General features: G+C 40.1%; 2 protein-coding genes across 5 annotated transcripts in view; one reads left to right on the top strand and one right to left on the bottom strand.

Annotated features, from left to right (window-relative positions):
- The window catches only part of BRD1 (bromodomain containing 1), a 2713326-nt gene that overhangs the window by 2499416 nt on the left and 188202 nt on the right, over positions 1-25708 (bottom strand). The window lies entirely within an intron of this gene.
- Positions 24146-25708, top strand: part of LOC122798215 — a 55541-nt gene continuing 53978 nt past the window's right edge. The window contains exon 1 of the mRNA XM_044066980.1: positions 24146-24463. The gene's annotated coding sequence lies outside the window, so the exon portion shown is untranslated. The remainder of the gene's footprint in view (positions 24464-25708) is intronic.

Raw genomic sequence — 25708 nt, forward strand, 5'->3', positions numbered from 1 at the left:
AGCAATTCATGCAGCCTGACCTTCAACAACTTAATGGTGGACATCTGCGTAACATGGACCTGACGCTTACTGCAGAGGGGTGGCTACCTTTGGCCAAAGTGTGTCTACCTCCCACATGTCCTAGGTATGTCATACTGTACATTTCTGTAACTGGAACACCTGTCTGTGTTCTCACATCATCTCATACAACATCCAGTTTGCTCTCTGGTTGCTTAACGGGCATTATAGGCTTGCAAGGCCAAAGTAATGAATGCAAAGTTGAACAAGTTTTCTGTGCATGCACGGACATCCACATCTTCACTGCAAAGAGTGATAACAGAGAGTGTGTTTGAGGCTGCCAACCCCAAGGGTGTAGCAGCATGATCTTAACTTGGCTGGAGTTGTACATTGTTACATTTGTAGGTATGCTATTGTGAACATGCCTAATAACAGGATTATGGTTAATTCAAAAGCCACATGCCTGACAAAGGATCATACTCACTCAACCATGTTATGGCACACTGTCAGGTGCTGTGTTACCTTAGGAGAACTACACAAATGTGATAACATGTTATATATAAGCATCTGTCAGGACACTGCCTAACCTACTCTATTGCTAATGGCATTATCAATGACTGCTGATGAGATTTGGAAAGTGTCCCCACCCCTCTGCTCCTATGCCACACAAACACAAGGTGTGAGAGATCTAACTATATTACAAACTTTGATTCCATGCAGTCTCACACACCAGTCAGTACATTTGACAATGAGCATTTTGCTAACATGCACACCTTACTTCCTGCTCCACTCACACCCACATCACACACCTGCATGTGGAGATCCTTACCAGATACATTTGCAAACAACAGACAGCTCAGAAACCCATATGCAAGCTTAGTACAAATAATCATAACTCTCGAGACCACAGTACCCATAACAGCTCATGCACCACTGTCTCACCCGTCAAACCCCTAAGGCAAAACACAAAATAAAACCTATTATTCATAGGTGATTACATCATAAGGCACTCTGATGCTCCTCTCACCAGACTACATATGGGAAAGGTCACAGTTAGCTGTCTGTGAGGTTTAAGGATACACCATACCACACATGTATGGAAGTCTGTCAGCATCAGGTAACTTTATGATGATGTCATAGGTCCTGTTGGTGTGTACAACTTGAGACATACCTCACTGGACTGTATGCAGAGACATGACTGAGTTTACAGACTCTGTGTGCCAGCGGGTATGCTCATAGCCCTCAGCTGCATTTGACCTTCACCTAGGACAATGGCTCAATACACATGGACACTGATTGAAGTCAATAATTGCCTTAGCGTGTAATGTCATTGTAAGGGGATCTCTTACATATCAGCCTGGAATGACTTGCTCAACAGACTTTGATGCTTTGCCAAAGATGGTCTTCATATGTCACCCCTCAGATTTTGTGTACTGCCCAAGGCTGCTGATATTCCAATAGTGCATCTTATAGGTGCTGTTTCAAGGGAAAACTTTCCAATGAGAAAACTCCATCTTCTACCAGTATCACTGTTATGCTGCTACACTATAGAAATGCCAGCACTAAACTCCACTCAATAGAAGGTGTCCCAACCTTGGAATATGGAGACATTTGCACAGTCATAGACACCTGATTCAAGGCTATGGACAGCACCAAAGCCATACCAGGCTACATGTCCTTCCACATGTTCAGACTTCAAACTGAAAATGTGCATGGTAATGCAGGTGGTTTATACATATTCATTAAAGATAGATACACATCCAAATTGGTTAAACAGAGTGATTCCCTGAAGATACTTCAGGTGTTATTCACTGCTGGAATGGCACCTAATCAAGCCATTGCCAGCTACATGAGCAACTTCATGAACCAGGACACTCATTGTGCTTATTTGAATATACGCGTGTCTATCAAAATACATCACAACACTATGGTTTGGGTTGACTTTAACTACCTACCAATTGTGTTGGTTTCTCATGCTCAAACTCACTTGCCCAAAGGTTAGTCCATGTCCTTAACTTCAATGCCTTTGACCAGTGGCATGACATCCCCATAAGGGAAGACAACGCACTGCATCAGGTGCTTACTAATATGGGTGACCATTGTGGCTCCTCCACTGTGAAGTCCTCCCTGGTGAGATCTAACCACAAATCTGTCGCATTAAAGTATGTATCACACCTGACACCCCCCCCAGCAGCAAATACAGTAATAAACTTCAGCAAAGAAAATTATAACCTTCTATGGGATGGTTTACATAGTTTGACTGCACCTTCCCTCTCAGATGGAACAGACAACTATGCCGAGCTCTACACCAATAATTTATACAAGCACCTGTTCAACTGCATAGATTTGGCTGTACCTGACAGGAGGAAAACAAGCTCCTAATGGAACAGCAAACCTGCCTGGTGGACAACTGCCATTAGCAGGCTGGTCAATAAGAGATGGACATTGCTGTGTGAGAGTTGGAGTGAGGGAACCCCCCCCCCCAAAATGGAAGCACACCTTCCTCAGCTAAAACAAGCAAATAGTGTTGTTGTGACTTCCTGTAATAGAAAGTATGTGACAAAATTAGCCTCCTCCACCAAGGAAAACCAAAATGCATAGTGTAGTTACATGTATAACCTAAGAGGAAAGGTCCAGATTGTTGGTGAAGTCATACTTAATGATAACACATATAATGAGGCTGTAGTCATGTTGACGATAACACATATAATGAGCCTGTTGTCTGACAGGGTCTGTGACAACTCCAGTCCCCTTTCCCCACCAAACGTACCACATGACAACCCTACAACCTGTCCCATACCTTCTGTATCTGCAGAGAAGGTCATAAATGGCCTTACTAAGGAGGAAACACAGCGTCTAATGGACCTGCTAACATCCCAGGCTGTGTCATACATGGGATCCATCAAGGATTACTAACACCATTGGGAACTACTTGCAATTATAGTGTAACCACTGGCTACATCCTAGCTGACTGGAAAATGGCAAATGTTATCCCCTTGCACAGAGGTGGTGCATCCACCAACCTCTGAAACTATAGACCTATTACCCTGAGTAGCCATATCTCTAAGTCCATGGGGTTAATTATTATGGTCATGATCAGTAAAGATATATGCAATCTACAAACAGTTGTCCCTACACAGTTTGTATTTTTGTAGGGAAGAGCATGCCTGTTAAACCTGTTGGAAATGCATGAGCCTGTCACCATGGACCTGGATGATGTGACATCTGAGCATACAACCCCCTGAACTTAGACAAGCCATGTGACACTGTCCCTCACTCAGGCATCATTGACAAGATACCTAAGTAGTTATCAAAGTAATATCATCACAGGGGTGATATACCTGGGCACACAGGCCTGGCCACACAGGTTTACACCTACTCTATGTTAGATCACCATGTCTCCTCAGTGGTGAGAAGGGAATCATAGTTTGCTCATGTCATAACTGAGGGCATTGTCACCTGAAAATGACATATTTATAACATACATGTACTCTTCCCTAAGCAAACCAATATTTGAGTGCAATGGCCATTTTGTCATGTGCCTTTCCAAGCACTAGTGGCAACTGCACACAACACAAAGCTTCCTCACAAGAGAACTTCAAGTCTTCAGTATATGTCCTATGGGGATCATCTGAAATCACTGCCATTGTAGCCTGTGCTATATAGACTACTCAGAAGTGATCTCTGCCTTACATACGGGATAATGTCTAACCTTGATTTATTGGAAATGGTCCATATCTGTAGGTGGAATGATACATAGATTACTCACTGTAAGGCTATTAACCTGGTATGTGATTTACTAACAGATGATGGTGGAAGAGATATGTCTATCAGACTTTAACACACATTTGAAACAGACTCTCACCTAATAGCAAACAGAGCACCTCATTGGCCCTCTTCAGATGAAATCTGTATGATTGGCTGGGTGACTGTCAGTTCACCACAGGGCTTCTGCCTGTGTCCCTCATGGACAGGGCCAATATGTGCTGATTGAGTAAATAAGGCTAAGAACTTGGGTAGGAATGTAAGGGCCCTAGGGTCATACGGCTTGTAAAGTCAATGATCCTATGATCCCATATGCTGATGTAAAATACCATCCACACACACAAATCTGGCAACATTGAGAATAGCACCACTACCAATTAATGTCTACAGAACACTGCACAGCACATACACTATCCAAGTTAGCTACAAGTACATTAGAATGCCAACCTGTCTAATGGTACACACTACAGATCACAGTATTTAACACACATACCTCACCTCAAGTCTGCTAATAACATTTCTTTAAGCAATCTTACGCCAGATGACATTTGCAGGCCTTGTTGTGGTCAGGCATTTGAAGGCCCATGTCACCTGCTACAACCAAAATACTGCAAAACACTACCTCTTTCTAAGTTGGTGTTCATATCTATTTTGTAGGAAGATGCACACTCACACACACACACACACACACACACACACACACACACACACACACACACACACACACACAATGTGGCCAGAAGTGAGATTAAACCCCCTACCTATCTAATCTTATATACTACAGATCACAGTACTTATCACATATGCCGCGGCATAAGTCTGATATTAAAATGGCAGTTGGTAGTCTTAAGGTACATGACATCAGCAGGCCTTGTGGAAGAGACGAATTTGGAGGCCAGCATCAACTGCAAGGGCCAAAAATGCAGAACTGTTGCAGTTTGCTAGTCAATGAGGGACTGTGTTGTGTTACAGGGAGATGCACACAGCAACACCAAGTGGTTTGGAATGAAATTAGAACCCCTATGTGTATAGTCGTATACACTACAGATCAGAATACTTATCACATACGCCACAGCTGATGTCTTTTTCATGCATGACTGCAAATTGCCCTAGTCCTTTGAGCCACACAAGCTGCTTCACAGACAAATAGTCACTCGTCACACAATCACCTGCATAAATATGTGCATTGTTATTCTTGCATTAAGTAAGACATACAATGTATGATCAGTTTCTGTTACTGTCCTGAGACTGCCTGTAATGCTGATATATCACTAATGAGTTACTGTTACAGCAGTTACAGGGGAACCCTGCTGTGTTGGGGGTGGGGAACAACATCACATGTTCTGCTGGGATACACAATATTTTAAATATCATGTAACCCCACTGTGTAACATCTCCCTTGACTGATGTACCAGTAATCTGTTGCAGTAGGACAGCATGAATACTGCATGCATGAAGCCTAGTGAATAGTAATGGAAACATGATAATGGCATGGGTATCTGTAGTCCCATGTGGATGTTATTTCTGTCCAAGTAGCCCACTATATTCACTTGCATAATGTATGAGATACAGATACAGATTACAATGCCATATCATAATAATCCTTATGAGTACTGCCTAGGTAATGGACATACCTTGGAAATGCAGCAGGTAACACAACTGTAGCTTAGGGCTGACTCTGTCAGATGCAAGCAGTACACAGCCAATACACAAATAGGTACAGGTTGTGTGGGTTGCCTGTCATCAATTTTAATTTCTGTATGTGAGTAGGAGTAAAGTGCCAGGCTCTAGATCCCTAGGTTGTCAGTGAATGTGTTATGAGTTGTCTCTTAACCAAAGCCAGGGCATACTGAGCATGTCTACATCTGACTACAGGGACATCTGCAGGGAGTTCCTCCTCCGAGTCCTCCTGTGACTGTTGCTGTGGTGACCTAGGCACTGGTGGGGGGCTGCGTATCCCCTCCTTTGCTGATACTGCTGCAGCTGTTTCTGCAGGATCAGATTGTGTAGCATAGCACACACTGTGAAAATATGTCCACATGTGGCTGGAGAATACTGCAGGGCTCCACCAGATATTTCTAGTCACTGGAACCGTGACTTCAGAAGCCCCAAAACACACCCTGGTCTGTGCATGTGCCTCATTATGGCATTCTTCCATGGGTGTGTGTGCATTTCTGATGGGCATCATCATTCGCGGTTCCAGGGCATAGCCAGCATCCCCTAGTAAATGGCCTTGCAAGTTGTCCCCCAGCAATCATCTGGTACAGCTGTAATGTGTGCCAGATATGGAAGTCATGCCAGCAAACACATTCAGGAGAATCCCCTGGGCATTGCACATGACCTGGCAATTGATGTTGATGGAGTGGTACCCCTTGCATTAACGTAGATTCTAGCCCCCAGTACTTCAGGGTAGTGTGCTGCATGGTAGAACTGTTGCATATTGCTGGCCTTCACTTCAGGGGAGAGGGGAAAAGATATGTACTCACTGGCATGTGGTAGCATAGCATCCAGGAACTGGTGGAGTATCCTGTATGCAGATGCCTGTGACAACCCCATCATGTCCCCAGTTGGTCTTTGAAAAGTACCTGTAGCTAGTATCCTAAGGGCTACACATACTTTTGTTTCCATTAGGATGAGATCCCCCTCTGTTGGCTTTGGGTCTGAGTTGAGGGTAGCAGAGCTCAGTGAGTTCTTGTAATATGTACCTATCTACCCTGTTGCGCTCTACAATTTCTAGCTCTTGTAGCACCTGGAAGGTTACCCTGGGCCTGAAAACTCTTCTCCTTTTCAGCCTAGGCCTACTGTCAGCAGCACCATCATTCTAAGAGGATCCAGTATCTGTCTGCCTGTGATGACAAGGTCGACAGACCACGATGCTTTCCCAGAGATGGCATGCACCTGTCGCCCCTGGGATTCTGGATACTGGCTAAGGTTCTTGCCAACCCTATGGTGCCTTTTTTAGGCAAGGTTCAAATGCTAAATTCACCACCATAAAAGGTACAGGCAAGAAAACTCTGAGGGTAATGCTACTAAATGCTAGAAGTCTAAACCTCAAAATGAACTCACTGGAGGCACTCCTTAAAATGGAGAACATCGACATCTGTGCAGTGACAGAGACCTTGTTCAAGGCTCCAGAGAGCACCCCTGCATTACCAGGCTATAATTAATACCACACCTTTCAGCCACCTATCCTGGACGAAACACTAAATGTGGAGGCGTGTCCATATTCATTAAGGATATCTACAGCTCCAGGCTAGTTGCTCAACATAATGCATCTGAAATTATCCAAAATCCAAGTGTAACTAACACTGGACAAGACTGCAATCCAGGTTGTAGCTTGTTACAGATCCACCACCATGCCCCAGGATTCCCATCCTTCATTTCTTAAGATACTGGAAAATATTAAGGTATAACCCAATACCTTAATTATGGGCAATTTCAACTACCCCACCATCAACTGGGAAAACTACCCATGTACCAACTACTTCGCTCAACGTTTTCTGGAATTCATAAATTCCAGTACCTTGGATCAGCTTGTCCACACCCCCACCAGCGGCAGCAATATCCTGGACCTGGTCATTACCAATATGGGAAACCAGTGTTCCATGCCAGAGGTCAGCTCCTTGCTGGTCAGATCGACCACAACTAATCACCCTCGACATCCATATCCCACCCGCACCACCCATTAAGGAAACCACCGTCAAAGACTACTCCAAAGCTAACTTCATGCTTCTTAAAACAGAAGTGGCAAACTTCATGACACCCATGCAGATGGAAAATAGAGGTACGACTGCTGAATCTTACACAAATGTACTGTATAAGGACATACACGAGTGCATGAATTCTACCATCCCCAACAGAACCAAGACGCTATCCTCCAAAAAAGGAAGCCAGTCTGGTGATCCCCTGCCATAAACCAACTCTACAACAGAAGGAAGAAGCTGTTGCAAAAAAGAGTAAAATCTCAAGATTGGAGGAACTCCCTGGTCAGCCTCAGCAAGAAGCTGAAATCCCTCATAAAATCCTCCAAAGCCAGTTATGAAAATAAAATCACCACTGATTCCAAAAACAACCACAAAGCATTCTACAGATATATCAAGAATCTCAGTGGCAACACTCATATCTGCTCTGAGTTACAGCACAATGGCACTAAATATACAGAACCAACCAATATTTCCATCATCCTGGCAGATATGTTCAGTGCTAACTTTACCCCCTTCTCACCCTCCAAAGGGCCCATCTTAGTACTAGAAGAATGCAAACCCCCAGTAATCATGAATGAACAAGTAAAGACTGCACTCTCCAAAGCCAAGAACACAGCATCCATGGGACTGGACAACATCACAGGCTGCATACTGCATGAACTACAAAATGAACTGGAGCCCCACCTAAGTACCATATTCAGTCATAGCCTCACCTCAGGCTGTGTGCCTACTGAATGGTGCACAGTGACAGTTATCCCACTCCATAAAGGGGGTGCCAACAAGGACCCCGGAAACTACTGCCCCATTAGCCTGACATGGCTGATCTACAAGGCCATGGAAAATATCATCTTGGAGCTTATAAACAAAGACATAGGTAACTTCCAAACCCTGGAACCCACTCAGTCTGGGTTTGTAAAAGGTAGATCATGTCTACTAAACCTGATTTACTTCTTTGAAGCAGTCACTAGAGCTGTAGATGAGGGCAAGGTAGTGCACACTGCCTATCTTGACCTCGCCAAGGCTTTCAATACCATCTCCCTCTCTGGAATTATAGATAAACTCATTAAACTGGGCATAAATCCTTATGTCACAAGATGTGTAGCCAACTGGCTCACTGACAGAATCCACACAATAAAAGTAACCGACTCCAAGTCCGACTTCCGACCAGTGATGAGTGGAGTACCATAGGGTTCAGTCCTGGGTCCTCTCCTATTCGGCATCTACTTCTCTGAAGTGCAGGCCAACTCAGAAGGTCTTTGGCTAACAAGGTTCGCAGATGACTGCAAACTTTGAGTCATAATAGAATCACCTAATGATGTAGACATTCTACAAAAGGGCCTCACAGAGACAGTTACTTGGTGTCAAATTCATGGCCTCAAGCTTAATGCCAAGAAGTACATTCTCATCCTCTTTGGAAAAAAACTGGTACCCATGAGCTACCACATAGGCAGTAGCTTACTAAGCACTGAAAGTGTGATAAGAGACCTCGGGACACAGATGGACAGTATTCTCTCCTTTGATAACCACATCACCAGAGTAGTCAGGAAATCCTTCTATGTGGCACACCTCATAACAAAAGGGTTCTTCTCTAGGAAAAAAGGAGGTCATTGTTCCTCTCTACTCATCCCTCATCAGACGCATTATAGAGTACAATGCCCCATTTGGCATGTATCTCACAAGACACCTACAATAATTGGAAAGGCCACAGAAATACCTCACTAAAAGGATTACCAGCCTCAAACAGATGCCATACGCAGACAGTCTCAAAAAATTCCAGCTCTACTCCATCACATATCACCTACTCAGAGGCAATATCTACTTAACATACAAAGCTATGTCAAATCCAGAGCTGCTGGACATGCTACACTTAAAGAAGAACTTAAAGAAATCCCAATCTCTCTGAACCACATGCTCCAGGAACCTAAACCTTGTCACCACAATAAACAGAACATACAGGAGGGATAGATTCCTGTCTCAGAGACTTCCCATACTCTGGAACAAACTATCCATTCATGTCATTTAAGAAAAACCGTGACAACTGGATGGGAAATAAAAAATAGACCCCTGGGATCACTTCTGCAGCACTGCTTGACAGGGGCACAGGAAAATTATTTTCTTGTGTGGTGAAAGCCAGGGAACCTTTTTGGCTGGGCTTGTATAGGTCCCAAGGCCAATAGCCTAGTACCTACCTAGAACCTGTGAACCAGCAGCACTGACTTTAGCATCTAGAACATACAGATGTAGCAGACCTGCAACAGCCCCTAGCATTATCTCAGTTAAAATACTCGAGTCTGTACTCCAATGGTCCAGACTATTGGGGGAAAATCAGAATGTAGGGTGTATGCATACTTTATACAGGTCTGTTGTAGGTTCACCATGTGTGACTGGCTAATTATGATGCATTTCACCTGCCTAGAATGTAATTAGCAATTAATGGCCATATTTTAAATTGCAATTTTTATTATTTTCTTGTGCACCATGTACAGCCAAGATGAACATATATTAGAAGAAAATACAATTAATGGCCCTATTTTAGTGTACAATGCGTTGCTATGTGCAGCATAGCTGATACAAAATAATAAATATTCATTGAATATATCTGCTTTATATTCATTGCTTCCTTAGTCATCACTGTCACATGGGTAGTGTGCCACAAGAATGCGTTAAGCTATGCCCTGCACCACGCAGCATAGCTTATTTAGAAAAGTCAAAATAAATAATTGAATGTATCCGGTTTTAATTACTTTCTGCTTATGTCATCACAGTAACCTGGGTGGTCTTTCCATGCAAATACACTCAGCTATGTGGCACACCACACAAACATGCACACTGGGAATTAAACAATTTTAAAAGTAACAGGTCACACCCTCCTGATGGCATCCACATCCAGTGGAAATATCATGGTATGGGAACCTACACGAAATGGATATGTGGACACACTAACTGCTTTTTGCTATTCAAGACATCCACCTCATTTGCATGCATGTCTGTGCTGACAGCCTGGAAACTTCATGGTTCATAGCCATATGAGCTGGGCAACAGTGCCAATGCACCTTTGTACAGTCTCGATGCAAGGTCCTATAATACATTTCTGACAAATATTATAAAATGTTTTTTTCCTCTTTTTCCTCTTTTTTTAATTTTTTTTTCTATTAAGCATGTTTGTGCACTGCGGCACAAAGTGCAAACATGCTGAGATTATTAAAAAACAATTATTGTTAATTTAGCTTATTCCCTTCCTCTTTCTGACATCCACAATATTAGTTTTGCATATATCTGTATGTGGTATAACATTTTTGGGGTGGGGTATGTCCATATTTCTGGAGTTTTACATCCCCTTCTGTCTGTGCGGACTCCTGTACATGGAAAATTCTGCGTACACTACAGACACTGACACGGAGTCTACAGGGAAGCCTTTTTGCTTGTTGGATCACTCAACCTCCTCATTTGCAAAAGTTACACCTACTTATGAGGTAATTTGCATTCTTCAGAATTTTCCCTGTTCGTGCTTGCATGCATGCCACTAAGTGGTGCTTACTGAATCTAAAAATGTTCACGCTCATGTATGCATCGAATAGCGATGCATACACAGAAAAAAAATCATGTAGGCTTTATTGAATTCCCCCCAGTGTCTTTCTTGTATTTCATTCACCTCACTTTCAGTTAATATTCCTAGACTTTCTTTAACTGACTTTCTTTGCCTATTTTTTGAAGTTAATTTCTTTAGAGTTTCAGTATTAGTCGTGAATATTGTTCTTTTTGAACAAGATACTTCAAAGCATAATATTGGTACCGAGTAGATGACTGCTGAAAGTCAAAGTAACCTTATTGTCATTTAGGGGTCTATATCAGCTTATCGAAAGCTGATAACATCAAACGCTAGTTGATCGACCACAAAAGGTCGAAAAACCAAAATAGCGAAGACATGGAGCCCTCCACACCCCCCTACTTAAATATACCAACTCCGGGATCGCACCACAGTGGAGGAAATGGCAAACTCCTGACAACATTCCAGCGATTTTTTTCCCAGGGAAAAAAAATCGCTGTTCTGTGTCTTTGCTATTTTGGTTGTTCGATCTTTAGAAGTTGTTCAGCTAGGGTTCGATGTTTTCAGCTTTCAATAAGCTGATATAGACCCGTCATTTAGACTACACAAGAGTAACCTAAATGAAATTGTGTGCATCAGGCTCAATATTGAGATGACAATTACACACAAACAAATGACCTATAGTACATGCAACATTCATAATATTAACTTTGTTAGACTGTTATTTTACTGTATACTACTATAAATCATTATGTCTACAGTTTTTAGCAGCTTAGTGATTGATTATTGCACATTTATTTATTGCATATTTTCTCATATGTTAGAATAGCTAACAGATAAATATTTCACTTGATTGACGTTGTAAACAGATTACTGAGGAGCATCTCATCATTTCTATTGCACCATTATGGTTTGACCGACACAAGACCTTGTCAATAACTAACATTCCTGAGATTGCTTCCAGAGATCAAGAACCTAATCACCTCTGGAAAGAAACTGTTCCTGAACCTAGTTGTTTTACAGCGCACGCTGCGGTGTTGTCTGCCAGATGACAAGCTTGTAAACAGACCACAGGAAGGGTGTGTAGGATCACTGACTATTTGCATGGCCCTGTTGTAGAAACATGTTGTATACAAACCATCTTTAACTGAGAAATTGGAGCCTGTTATTCTCTTAGCGACCTTCAGTACCTTCTGTAGGGATTTTTGATCTGCAACTGAACAGCCTCTGCACCACACCATGAAGTTGCTCATTAGGGTGTTTTCTATGGCACCCTTGTAGAAGGTGATAAGGATGAAGGGCAGTAGATTAGGTTTCCTTAACCTCGTCAGAAAATGGAGGCATTGGTGGGCTTTCTTGACTGTGTGACTGGTGTTTAGTGGCCAGGTATGTCCTCCACAATGTTACCGCTCATGAATTTTGTGTTAGTTACTATTTCCACCCTCTCCATTAATCATGAATGGAGAATGAGCTGGATGGAATCCTGAAGTTTATTCTGATCTCCTCATTGTTATGACTGCTGCTTCTTTTGTATTGTTACAGTGCTGTGTAGTGAGAGCTGCTTTCTTTTTTTCATTTTTTATCTTTCTTTGTCTCCACAGTCTGTTAATCAGAGTCCTCTCACAGCAAATGGGCCCATTCATTCTCCATCACTATGGGAAGGGTCAAATAGCAGGGGCTACCATACAGACAACCATCAATGATGGTTTGATCTTTCATATGCTGCTTTATCCCCTGCATGCCATTTGTCCAGAAGGGGACTGGCAATGAGCAGTAGAAAAGAATGTGCCCTCCACACTTTAGCAAAGGGGGTTTCTTCTCAAGCAGCCCTGCCGCTTGCCTTGAATCCTGAATGGTGGTTTGTCTGTTGTCCACAAGACAATCATCCTATCAGTGTTCTCCCAAGTGTATGTATCCAACCCCACCTCATGACAGGCAAGCAGACCAGATGCATTCAATCTCTCCCGATCTCTGCCCAACTCCTCAAGAGTTTGAGATGCTAATCAAACTCCAGTCTCCTGGGTCACACTTAGGGCACTGTCCTCTGCACCACGGGGTCAAGCATTTGATGCTTTAGTTATTTTTTTGTTCACTTCATGGATTCATGGGTAACCAAGGAACACTAGTATGGTTATGTGACTTGCTTAGAATCACCATTTGCAATAAATGGGAAGTGAGGGATTCAATCCTTTACCAGAGAATTGAGTTTATTAGCAGTATACTGTATTTTCCCTGTGTAGGGTACTGCCTGACTGCAGTGACAGTCATTAAAAAAAGCAATGTATCTGGTTCAAAACACTATATCATAAGGGTTATGGCTATGACCTCACTTGGATTGGAAAGTCACTTAATGAAGCCAAAGGTTCTGTGTCATTCCTCCAAGCATATATAACTGTTTTGTTATTGCAAATATTTGTTTACAGAATTGTCTTTGGTGTGTAGATAAATTCCTTTTAATCTAGATGAATTGTTCTGCAGTAATGTCCTCTATTTGTATTGCTGACATTTCAGATTACTCCTTAACTCAGTGGCAGTCAGTAATTATTTAACGATCATGTAGTATGTTGTGCTGTTACTTGTGAGCAAGGTCTTTCAGTAATAAGGAAGGTTTCTTGACAGCCATACTTCTGAATTCTGCATACACGTTCGTATTTCTAACAGCTTGCCATGGAGTGACCTAATTGAACATGGCCATATGCAAGAACCAACCAGTCATTGTTTTAAACCCAGATTTAATAATATTACTACTGCCGTAGTCACATGTTAGAAATGTTTTTCTTTCCAGATATATTTCTTATTTCTAGAATGAAAAGAAGAATGAAGAAGATGAAGAAGAAGAATCACTTTCTGGAAAAATACAAACAAATTAAATGAAGGAATCTTGGGCAGAACGTTATTTGAAGCTTTGTATTCAAGAGGTACAGCATGTCTTCACAAGTAGTTTGATGAGATGTTTTAAACCAAATTTGAAATTACGCTTTGTTATGACCCTAGGTCATGTCAAGGAACAAGGAAATGTTTAGATTGATAGGTCAATGAAAACCTAACATGAACACTATAAAGCATACTTTTGTCAGCAACAAATGTCTATTGTATTTAGAGTGGTATGCTGAAACAGCAGAGTTGCAAGTGGAGTTACAAAACATTGACAGTTTTCTAACCTTTGTGCCAAAATAAACAATGAAGAATTAAGTTTATAGATTTTAAATGGCATGAGACAAACCATTAAAAAGAGCCTTATTCTGATCATAGGTCATGAGTATACCTCTCAATGTACTGCGACCAGAATCAGAGACAAGTACAAAAATAATAGGGGGACAAAGGCCCAAAAATTGGGGAAAAAATACAAAGTGCTCTTTTAAACTTAGAAAGTTACTAGAATAACATCAGCATACCTTTTGTGAAGAATATGAAGTCTAAAACTCAAATGGCTTTCATTTAGTGACTGGAGTCCTCCGTGATTTACCAGAAAATATAGAAATGCTATGAAGAATAGACAAAAAATAAAAAGCAAAATCAGGACATTCTGAGACATCATGAGACATTCTGGACAGTTGAGAGGTATGGTCATGAGTAGACGTAAGTATGTGCATATGCTGGTGGAAAGGAGTTCTGACAAAGCAAATTTTTGCAGATTGTATACAAAACATGGCTCCCTACAAACTAAGAGGTAGTCTCAGAAAATAGCAGTGTTGTAATTAACAGATAAATATATTAAAGCTTTCAATGACATGAAGGCATTGAGTTAAGTAGTACAGAGGGAAAGCTGTAATGCTGGAGACCCAGGTTTTATTCATACGTCAGATGTTGAGGGTCAGTGGGTTGATGGGGTTGATGTGCAGATGACAAATTTATATATTTTTATAGGGGAAGGTATCACTGGTTAAGTCTACAGATTGTCATGTCAGTGTTATCAGGTTGAGAAACCAATGGAGATTTGGAAAGGCTAGATAATTACACCTCCTTCCCATGGTATTACAGCCCTAGGATCCACCACCATGTTCTTTCCTTGATTGGGAAAGAGTAATTAGAATGTCCATGGGTGAATCTTAGGAAGCCTGACAAAACTGTGGCTGGGGCCAAGTACATTTAAAACAAATTATGAGGATTTGTTCCCTAAATGACAGATAGTGTAACAGGGAATTAAGCATTTAAGGTGCTAATGAGCTGTACTCTGAGGTCCCAATCACAGCTTGATCTCAGATGTTGAAAACAGTTATAAAGCATGTTTATAAACGAAAACTGAAAGGAAATATTTGTGAATGTTAGATATTTTCACAGAGAAACAATGGGAGGATATATGTATGTCTTCCAAGTATGCAACAGAATCTAGAGGATTTGGTATTTTTCCTTAAAAGTGTTTACATGGATATTTTTATACCCTAAGTAGACTGCAGAGAGTTTTTCCTTGGGTGGATGGCAAATGTTGGGGGTGTGATGGGGAGGAAAGAGGTAACTGGGAACATATTTTCAGGGACTGCAGTGAGTTGGTAAACTTTAAGTATTCCCTGTGGGTTGTACTGTCTGAGATGCTGGGTGGGCAGATTGATGTGATGAGGTAGATGATTTTTTTTCAAGCTATGATACAGAATTGGAATTGCCTAGACATCGTAAGGCCTTACTGTTTGGTTATGGTGGCTGCCAAGAAATCAGTTACTTGAAAATGGAAACCAAAATCTAAACCAACTATACTAGAAGTAGTGAATATAGTAACAAAGATAAAACAACTGGAATTGAAATATTTGAAGAGAGGTAGGAGCAAACTGCATAGGAAAAATAGGAATTGTGGGAACAATACATACAAGAGAGGAATGCGATTTATAAGAAGGCAGGACTTAAATGAGTTATGTAATATTTCACTAAAATGATAGGGTAAATAATAAGAGGTGTAGAATGTTTGCAACTGGTATTGTGTCAGTATGGTTTGTGATGTAAAATGCTTGCAACTAAGACAGTGTCGGTGTGGCTTGTATTTATTTATATAAATGTATGATTGCCTATGCCATAAGTGATGGTTTAATAAAAATGCTTCTTGTTAAAAAAAGTTAGGAATTGAATAATTTATCTAATGTTGCTTAGGTTATATGATGTATTGCAATATATGTGAAGTATAATGTTTATAAATATAAACTTGTTAGTACAGTTTGATTACTTTTATTTTATTTATTTATTTATTTATATTTGTTGACCGGGAGTGTCCGACTGGACGTAGGTCCATTTTCAGCGGAGGCCATGGGAGAAAAGCTCCACAGTTAAAATAAAGAGACAGTAGTTACATTGGATTACATAGCAATTAACAATTTACATAGCAATTACTTACAACATATTTACAGATGAAGAACATAGTACATCAGTAGACAACTAGAATCTTTATCTGTGAAGTACATAGTAGACATTAACAAATGTTAAAATAAGAAGTTCCTGCTGTATAAGTACTAGGCTTATGAGCATCTGAGCTATGCTATAATCAAGGTAGTTAGTGGAGTGGAAAAAAAGGTAGTGGTTAGATGGGGTGGGTGATATTAGAGTGGGAGTTACAAGGGCATTGCCAGCATGTTTTTAGGTGCACTTTTAGTAAAAAGTGATTAAATGGAAGTTTTGAAGTGGGTGAATGATGGTACGGAGGTAATTGTGGGTGGGAGGGAGTTCCATAATTTGGCTATGGTGCAAGAGAATAGTGCTTCACCAGCAGAGTTATTGGCTTTAGTGATCTGCAAGTGATTTTTGTTGCTTGATTTTAGTGGTCTGGTGGTGCGATAGGGTTGGAGTAGATTCTGGAGGGATGGGATATTTAGTGGATGGTTTCTAGTTTGTGGGCGAGTGAGAGTTGATACCATTGAAGGAGGTGAGGGAGTTCAAGCCAGCCCAGTTCAGCAAGTGAGAAACAGTGGTGACTACGGTAGGATGCCCCTGTGGAGAATTTGGAAATTTTGTTGTAGCAGGTCTCTAGCTTGTTTAGATCGCATTGCCTTAGGTTGGTATATATTGGAGAGGCACAAAGTAGGGTGGAGATAAGGTGGGAATTTGCTATTGAAATCTTTGCTGCTTTGGTGAGAAGATGCTTATTTCTGTAGAACGCTCTTAGTTTTTTGTGGACTTTTTTAATGGTCATGGATATGTGAATGTCAAATTTTAGTTTATTGTCTATTTCCATAGTGGTGCTGTCTTTTGCTGTGATGTTAAAGTGAGAGTTGTTTTGAGTATGTTTGGTGGGTTGGAAGATGAGTGGTTTAGTTTTGTTTGGGTTGAGTATTAACTGGGCATCAGATAACCAAGTTTCAACAGAGGAAAAGGCTTCCTGTGTGACTTTTTGCAGTTTGGGTAGGGACTGGGCTGAGAAGATGATGGTCGAGTCATCTGCGTATTGTATGAGTGCGCCATGTGTGGTGGCAGAGGCTAGATTATTTGTGAAAACAGAGAAGAGTAGGGGTCCAAGGATGGATCCTTGGGAAATCCCTATGGAGACAGGTAGTTGGGGAGATATGTCATTCTACCATACAATGGATTGTTGGCGGTCAGACAGGAAACTAGTTGGTGACTGATTGTGAGAAGGATAGGTTATTGAGGACAGAGATAAGTTGTTTGTGTGGGACCATGTCAAATGCTTTAGATATGTCTAGGAAAATAGCAGAGGAGAGATAGCCATTGTTTTTATGCTGAAGGCTAGTGTTAGTAAAGGAGAGTAAGGCAGTGGTGGTGCTATGGTTTGGTCGGAATCCATGCTGAGTATTGGAAAGGAGGTTGTTAGTAAGGAGGTAGTCTGAGACCTGAGAGTGTATGCATCTCTCTAATATTTTGGAGAGTGGAGAGAGAATAGCTATGGAGCAGTAATTGGTTAGTTCTGTGGAGGGTCTGCCTTTGTGGAAGGGAATTATATGTGATACTTTCCACAGTGTGGGAACATAACTTTCTGACAGAGATCGGTTAATCAAGATGGATACTGGGTAGGCCAGAGCATCAGCTGTGATTTGTAGGTATTCACTTGGGAGGTTGTCTGTTGCTAATTTGGTAGGTTTAAGTTTAGTTAAGAGTTTTTTTTATGTTGGAGGTAGGTACAGGAGAAAAAGAGAAGGCAGTGGGGAGATTAGTAGTTGAAGGTGTGGGTTGGAGGGGAGGGGGGTTGTGTTGTTTAGCTAGTGATAGTATGGTTTGTGTGAAGTGTGTGTTGAATGAGGTAGCAATATTTTCTGAGGAGTGAGGGACGTTAGGAGGAGGGGTACTGACTTTACCTGGGTGGAGGATGGAATTTATGGAGGGCCAGAATTGTTTGGGGCTGTGTTCGGAGGAGTCTAGGGCAGACTGGTAGTATTGGAATTTGTCCTGTTTTATTAGCTTTTTGACTCTATTGTGTAGTTCTAGGAATTTCTGTCTAGTTGAGGGGGTCTTGGTTTTGCGCCAGTGCTCCCAGGCTTTATCCCTGTTTTTCATTTCTGACTTAGTGGTTTTCTGTAGCCACGGGGAGGGTTGTGCTTTGATTCTGGAAAGTCTTATGTGAGCATGGTAATTAAGGATGCTCAGGAAGGTAGTATTAAAAAATTCAAATGCGTCATCAAGACTGAGGTACTTTAGAGGATGCCAGTTACATTCTTTGAGGGATGAGATGAATGTGAGTGGGCTAAAGTTTATTTTTTACGTATCTGACGGTAGACGACAGGTTTAGCTTGGTATAGGTATTTTTTCAGTAGGAATGTTGGGGAGTGATTACTGAGGCTATCTGATAAGCAGCCTCTTATATATGACTGGGGGTTCTTACTGACTAGTATCCAATCCAGGGTAGTGTGCTTGCTAGAGTTTTTATTTATCCTGGTTGGCGACTGGACTAGTTGGGTGAAGCCATGAAGGTTTACATGATGGGTTGGATGGTTGCCAGAACAGGATTGCCAGTCAATATTGAAATCATCTAAAATGATAGTTTCTTGGGGGAGATGGTGGGTAGATCAGCTGAGGAGGTTTTCTAGTGGAGGGATGTTTTGGCCAGGTGGGAAGTAGCATCCTATTATGTTGATGGTTTTGTTTTGGTTTATTTTGAGGTTGGTATATATTATTTCTTCATTGCCTATTTGTGGAGCTGATGATTTTTAAGATCTGGATGTTTAGATGCTGTAGATATACTGATCCCAAGGATATTGCCAGTTTAGATGCTGTTTATATAAATGTAAATTTGCCTATGTCAAATGATATGTCAATAAATGTATTAAAAAAAACAATGAAATGGTTATTGTTCTGTAACTCATAGCTAACATAACTGCAGATGTTTTTTGCATACACTATGATAAGCGAATGCATATATCACAATGCTACAGACACAAGGGAATGAGTCCTTTATACAACATTACATACATGATAAGTACTGCCATAGATAAAATTAAGAACTCAAATTACATGGGACCAGACAGCACACCCTGTGCACTTCTGTACAAAATCAAGGAAAGCCTAAGCAGATTCTTCTCAGTCCTAATAGTTTAATCCAAATGTTAGTATGTGTGCATACCCCTAATTTAAGCTGACTGCCTATAGTATATATAAATTCCCAAAGATGGTAGATCACAGTAGACACATACAATTTTAGACCCAGGTTCATGCTGATTTGTCAAAGACAGGGTCAGTGAATGCAAAAAACTCAAAAGCAGTTTGCTGAAACCACTGTCAGCAAACATTAAAATAATTGTTTTTTTGCTGTGGGGCACGCCCCCTTGCGCCTCCATGTGTTGAGGGCACTAATCCTTGGAATTACATATAACAACAACAGGTATGTATCCCAGAGTCTACCCTGCCTTTGGAACAGGCTATCCATCCATGCTGAGCATAGTTCTTCCCTAATCCAGTTCAAGTGTAACTTGGACAGTTGGATGGGGAACAGGGAAATTCATCCCTGGTTTGGCACCTATATCTTTAATGGATACAAGCAGCCTGTAAATGGTTCATCTCTTAGGCCCCTGCTTGTAAATGGTTCATCTCCCAAGCCCCTGCTATCAAGGGTAGTAGGACTTGTCAGAGATTTCTGATGCATGGCTAGGCTTAAAAAGGCTCTTGTGGTTGTTAGTCTAGCCCATTTCTCAAGTGGACAACCTTCTGTGATTAGCTTATATGTGTGATTGATAGCAAATTAATGGTGCTTGATACAGATTATTTTTTGCAGTGATACAAGTTTGACGTCATTGGATATGAGCCCTCTGCATTTCAAACTGATATTCATTAGACCAATGCATTATCAAAAAAAGCCAGAGATTAACTATACTTAAGTTGTCACAAAACACACATTTCAAGGTACTGGCAGAATAGTGTTGATGACTGAACATTGTAAAATAGCATACAAAAATCACGGGATTCAAACACTGAACCATACAAACTGTTTTTTCATGTATTATCTTTACTTTATGACATATTTGCATGTTGAGTCACTGACACATGACATGGGTTTTCATTTTTCCATTGGAAGAGAAATAAAATATTTGTTTATAGCAAAGAAAGTATGGAGACTTCAAGGAATTGAAAAAAATGTTTTGTACTCAAATTCTACTTATCGGTGCATTAGCTAGGGGATCTACTGAAGCTGATACACTGTAAGGGGTTATTAAAATGCCACTTATGCTACCTATCTTTTAGCATGTCCTATTTATATCACATGCAATGTTTAAGTCTTTTGAATGGGTAATTCTGGTGCTGTTTGTTTTGTGGATATGCAGGAGGTCCATCAGAGTGGGTCTGACAATGCCCTGTATGCCAGATGCAGCTCTCCCCTCAATAGCCAGTAGGAGATAGAATATAGGAATAGGTCCTTGAGGTGGTCTAAATAGGACATTTTACTTACACCTTGTATTCTTTTAATAGAATACAGGGTGTAAGTAAAATGTCCTACGCAATCTGTAGTGTGCATTCATAGCTTGCTGTCACTCACATACTTAAGCCGATAGTCAACACCTGTCGCTTTGCAAATGCAAAAATAAGATAAACAATGCACATAGGCTAACTGCTTCCATGACTTAATGTACTCAATCAGTGATGTGTACATTTTAATTTCCTGATTATTGTATGTTGTTTAACAATGTTCATCTTTCATTCTTCAAAACTATTCAAACATTCCCCTGAGATGTGCTTTTCAGCAACTTTTCCTGCGCGTACTTCCATGGCATGCCATGCTAATGCACTGGTGTAAAGACTTTCAGTGGGGAAGACAGGGCTCAAACCCATTCAGGTCTATTTCCCTTTTTTATGATATAATGGTTTACATTCTTCCAAAATGTGTTTTTCAGAAACGTTGCCTATGAGCACCTCTGTGTCATGCCATACAAATGCACTGGTCTAGAGAATATCAGCGACAAATCGGGTGTTTAAATCAGTGCAGGGATATTTCTCTTTTTTTGCTTCCTCGGGGTCCATTTCCCTGAAATGAAACACCCCTATCATCAGGTTGCAAATAATTCCATGGAGTTTCTCACTTTCTAACCAAATTTATTTATGGATTTGTCTTATCACACCTCTGTCCCGCTCACTACTTATTTGCTTACCATGTATTCTACTCATCTGCTTGCTTCTCCTTTTCATCTCTGTCCTGTACTCCCATTTCTAACCTATGATATGGTCAGCAGATATATAAACACCACACAAATGTCCACAATGGTCTTTTAATGCAACATCATCTTTCTGTGGTCAAACATTACATGGCAGTTGGCAGGGAGTGTCACTGATGGCCATACATAACCATAGAGAAATGGAGCTCCACATCCTATGGCAAAATAATGAACAATTCTTCACATGCTCTAAGCATCTCTGTGCATGTAAATGCATAAAAAGTACAGCAAATGCCTTTAGTCTAACTCCTTAGATGACTCATTGTACTCATGCAAATAAGTTTTAATGTGTTAGCGCACTGATTGGGTTTAAATAACTTAAGAGTTATATGTTGTTTCACAATGTTCAGTTTGCAGTCAGTATACACATTACATTTCCTTGATATGCGTATGTCATGATCTCTTTTACCCTGACAGATCCAGTTGTTCCCATTGCTAATCCACTGGTATGGAGAATTTCAGTCGGAAAGCAATGGGACACATTCCGTTGCGGCTTGTTTTCTTGCCATGATTCTGCACATGTGCTTCATTTGCCTAATATTTGTGTGCTTCATGAAGATTTTTTCTAATTGCTGCAGTGGGTCCCCTTGCTAGGAAACTGGGGATTTACCGGCATATGGACTGCATCAATGGGTCAGCTCCCATGAGGGTACCATGTTTTCCTTTTTAATGACAGCAATTTTATAGTACAAGTCTACCACTTACATGCTGATATTGTCAGGACTGGCAGATCAGGGTACATTACTGTTTACCACTTCTCCTGTGTAGATGTCACATTATTATACATTCGTATATTGGCTTTCCACCTTCTCTGTTCTGCTCTTCCAACATGCTTTGTAGCACACCCCCACTGAAGTTTTTTTTACATCCATCTCTGTTGATTCTCCTGCTGTATTATAACCTCTAATCCACCCTCAGCTGTAAGTGCTATTTTCCCTTTCATTGCACATTCCTTTGCGGTGGTGGTTCTGCGGTAGCGTTGTCGCCTCACAGTAAGACGTTGTCGTGTTCGATTCTCAGCTAGAGCATCTTCATAACTGCAGTTATGAAACATGTCTTTCTGAAGAAGTCCTGATAATAAATAAGATGAAAGGGCTAAAGTACTGCAAGAGTTGGTGTGATTTACTATTTTTTGAATGCTGTTATTGTCACAAAGTTCATTTTTTAGTTAAAATTTCTTCTCTTCGTTCATTTTTTTTTGAGTGCGGTTAATTTTAGTAGGTATATATATATATATATATATATATATATATATATATATAGACATACATATATATATATATATATATATATACACACACACACACACACACACACATATATATGTATATATATATATATATATATATATATATATATATATGCATACACACACACATACTGCTATACATTACATCAACACTGTCAACCTGCATATGCAAAATTACTGTGACTACTACAGATAGACATGCACCTTCGATGTTTACCTCTGCTGCTAGTACTTAACTCTGTCTTTGAGGTGATAAAACATGATATAGCCAAAGGGCTGGACTGCAGCCACAATGATGCACTCTGGCCTGAACACATGCTTGTATGATTAGCACTGCTGCTCATTGGGCACAGAATGTAAATAGTGCAGGTTAGGCCAGTTTTGTGAATGCAACATCAGCACATTATCACAAGCTATGATCAATCCTACCATGTGAAGCAGTGTTTACTTGGACATAAATACTCAAGACATTTTTCTTGCAACTTAATTGATCATCAGCGATCTCACCGGCAGCTCTTTGGGTAACTCTGAAAAATACTGGTTTTAAAATTAACTTTAACTGGATTTTCCTCAAGGCAGTCAAATATACTTTTTGGTTTTGTATGTGGTGCAATTTTTAAATAGTCTAACAAAAAAGTGAACTGCAAATTGCTGCATTATGTGAAGTTACAGTTCTAAAGGTCATGTAACAAATGTATGAAACCTAACAAAAGCCATTTGTTAACATTTCTCTGGCTGAAGTCTGGAAATGATAACAGAATGTACCTGAAACAGTCATTAACTAACCTTTACTATTTAACATTGCAAACAGCAGTCTAGTTCAATGAATGAGGAATACACATTTTTTTTTCTTCTGAAAAGTAGTAGCTGACAATCTGTTTAAGGAAGAGCTAAGAAAAAAAATGAATTCTAGGGCAAACACATGCATTAAATAAGGTAGTGCAAATACAAATAATTTCTGCTCATTTCCTGGAAGTAGCAGCTTCACTACATTGGAATGGAAGCTGGATTTTCCTTCAGTCCTATCATACACATCACATCTTTTTGCTTTTTGTGATTATAGTAAAGATAAAAAAAGAAAGAATGAACTACAAGGCAGTTAGATACACAGCCAATGCTCACATTCATTTTTTTCTCAGTCTACTACTAGGATATTTTTATTCTGTTTATGGTTCCCAACCCATGTAGCTAAATCCTCTCTGTCTCTCTCTCTCTCTCTCTCTCTCTCTCTCTCTTTTTCCCTGCTGTCTGGCTGTTTGCCAATTCCCCTCCTCCCTCTTCTCTGTTGCAAAATAGAACAACCACGAAACGTGACTAGGCACTTAAGAGGCTGTTATGCAACCAGTGACCTACTAACACATATCTGGCAGCTACAGACTCCCTTGCTGGAAATTGGAACAACAGCAGCAACATAACATGAGGAAACAAGACAGAACAGAATACTATATCATCACAACCTCAGAAGGACTCTGGATACACACCACTACACTGGGATGCTTTTATACTTCTGTTCCTGTCCATCTTGAAAAGACGGTCCAACCAAATAATTCAGACATGCTGTGAAAGTAGAATGCCTGGCTGTGAAAACAAAAATTCTCTGACCGTGTGCATTTGTGTACACAAAAAGAAGGTATGTACTCTTAACAGCCTTTCAAACTATTAAGGCATTTTTTAAGACTAGCCCATTACAACTGCTTACAATAAGAATGTCTGTTTCTAGAAAAACATTAAAAGGCATTGTTCGTCAGTGGTTATAATTTATTCACTAGCTAGCTACGTATTTTTTTCTAAGCCTAACCTAGTAACTGCAGTGTGACTTGATATATACATCTGACCGAGTAAACATATTCAGTAAAAGGGAATGGTAATCTACAAACCCATACAACTATAATAGAATACTTAACACTCTTACATCATAGTACAACTTCAGCAGGGATATTTATACTTTTGAGTCATAAATCTGCCCTGACCTCCATTGCTTAGAAAGAATAAAGGAATACATATGGTGCATTTGTGATGAAAAAGCTGTTCATATCACCTCTGAATATTTATTAAAATACTATACTACCCCAAACAGGAGGAAGTGCTAGTCCTCTGCTTTTCTCAGGGCAAAAAGAGATACACACGGTAGCAATAACAATTTGGATAAAGGCTTATAAAAAGGTAGGTGGATAAAGAAGAATTAGTTTGTGTCATTCATTGCCCATTCAAACCTGTCTCAGGGGGATTGTTTTGAGATAAACTGAAGGTATTGGAGAACTTTTAAACAAGAAAGCAAACATTATACACATATATATATATATATATATATATATATATATATATATATATATATATATATATATATACATATATATATATATATATATATATATACATATATATATATATATATATCTACATATGTATGTATATATATATATATATATATATATATATATATATATTTTATATATATATATATATATATATATATATATATATAAAATATATATTTACATAATGCACGTATGCACACAGTCATGCGTGCGCACACACACACACACACACACACACACACACACACACACACACACACACACACACACAAATAAACATTCCTGCACGACGTAGACATATCTGTGAATTTTACAGCTAAAACTTACCCTTCAAAACCATGTTTAGTGCAGCAAGCCTACATAAAACACTTAGTACAGTTTGAACATAAGTGGCATAGTTACATATGAAGTAGCTAAGGCTATCAAGTGATAGGATTAACAGCTATATTTTAACAATTCAAGGTTAGATTAATTCAGAAACCTAATAAAGCATAGATGAGTTGCAGTTGTATTGTTTTGTGCTATCAGCATATGAAGTTTGGTTCTTGTTGTGAAAA

The sequence above is a fragment of the Protopterus annectens genome, chromosome 3.part1 (assembly GCF_019279795.1).
Source record: "Protopterus annectens isolate FY-2018-M chromosome 3.part1, PAN1.0, whole genome shotgun sequence".
NCBI classification, from domain to species: Eukaryota; Metazoa; Chordata; order Ceratodontiformes; family Protopteridae; genus Protopterus; species Protopterus annectens.